Source organism: Symphalangus syndactylus, chromosome 14, assembly GCF_028878055.3.
Source record: "Symphalangus syndactylus isolate Jambi chromosome 14, NHGRI_mSymSyn1-v2.1_pri, whole genome shotgun sequence".
Classification (NCBI taxonomy): Eukaryota; Metazoa; Chordata; class Mammalia; order Primates; family Hylobatidae; genus Symphalangus; species Symphalangus syndactylus.
The window spans coordinates 48,412,276-48,414,188 of NC_072436.2; positions in this window are offsets into that span (position 1 = coordinate 48,412,276).

The following is a 1,913-nucleotide window of genomic DNA, read 5'->3' on the forward strand; positions in this document are numbered from 1 at the left end:
CATTTCATAAAAATATGAGCTCATAGATTCAAGAATCTCAGCAAAACATGAGTACAAAAAACATGAAAAGAACTACAGCATGACATATTGTACTTAAAGTTTTAAAAATAAATGATAAAAAAAATTAAGAGCAACCAGAAGAAAGAAGATAATAGTAAGAATGAGAGCAAGTTTTTCATCAGACACATTTCAAGCCAGAAGGTGACGAAGTAATATATTTAAAATACTGAAAAAAAAGTCTGAAATCCTAGAATGCTATAATGAGGAATATATCTTTACAGATTCAAGAGTGAGAAAAAGACTTTTTCAGATACACAAAGCTGGGAAAATTCATCAACAGATCTGCACTACTAAAAATGTTAAAAGAACTTTGTTAGGCATAAGAAAAATAATACAGATATCTACATCTACACAAAGAAATGAAGAACACAAAATATGTAGATAAATACCTTTTTACAAAATTATATACCTTTAAAATATGATTGTCATAATTTATTATAAACTTTATATCTATCATTTTTAAAAAAGTGTTATAATGAATAACACAAACAGGAAATAAAATGGAATAATACAAAAATACTGAATTCATAAAAAGTCAGAAAAAGAAGTAAAATAGAACAAAACAAACATCAAATGAAAAAATAGATAATAAATATTAATATGACATTATATAAATCATCACAATAAATGTAAGTGGTCTAAATAGCTCAATGAAAAAGGCAAATGCAATCCTAACTAGAAAAAAAAAGCCCACTTTAAATTAAGGAGAAGGATAGGTTAAAAGTAAAAGGATGGGAAAAGATATGCAATGATATCAAACAGATAAAATTCTACAACACTGTAAGAGTAGTGAAGTGGCTATACACAAAGCAGATGTCAGAACAGAGCATACTATCAGGAAAAGAAGCAGTCATTTTATAATGATAAAGGGATAAATTCATCAAGACAACATTAATCACAAGTGTTTATATAACTAATAACAGACTCTCAAAACATAAGATGAAAAACTAATAAAACTACAAGAAGAAATGACAAATCCAAAGTTACAGTCAGAAATTTTCATAGTAGTTGCTCACAACAAGTAGACAGAAAATTAGTAAGGATGTAGAAAATGTGAACATCACTAACACTTAGAGAACATTTCACCCAACAGTAACAGAATACACATTATTTCCATATACACGCAAAACATTTACCAAGATAGACCATATTCTGGGTTCTAAAATAAGTCTCGATAAATTTAAAAGATTAAAAATATGCAAAATGCACTGTCTAATCACAGTGGAATTAAATTAGAATTAAATAATTGAAAGGTATCTGGAAAATACTAAATATTTGAAATCAAAAGAAACTTCTAAATAACACAAGGGTCAATTAAAAAATCAAATGGGAAATCAGAAGTATTTTGACCTAAATGAAAAATGAAAACATAGCATATCAAAATTTGTGAGATGCAGCTAAAACAATGATTAAAACTAATTTTATATTACTGAAGAATTATATTAGCAAAGAAGAAAGGATGCAAATTGATTATCTAGGTTCTGCTTTCAGAACTCAGGAAAAGAAGAGAAATCAAACCAAAAGTTAGCAGAAGGCAAAGAGTAATCAAAATAAGAACAAAAAGAAATAACATAGACTGAAAACAAAATTTTAAGTCATGGTGAACAAACAATGATTATCTTAAAAGATGAATAAAATTGATAACTTCTTACCAGATTGTTCAGGGAGAAAAAGAGAATCATAAATTACCCATATAAGAAATGAGAGAAGGTATACTTCTACAATTCCAGCAGAAGTGAAAAGGATAAGTGAATTATAAACAACTTTTTCTCAGTGAGTTTGAAAATACAGATTAAATGGACAAATTATATTTAAAAATCAATGGTCCTTTGAGGAGAAATAGGTATATTTAA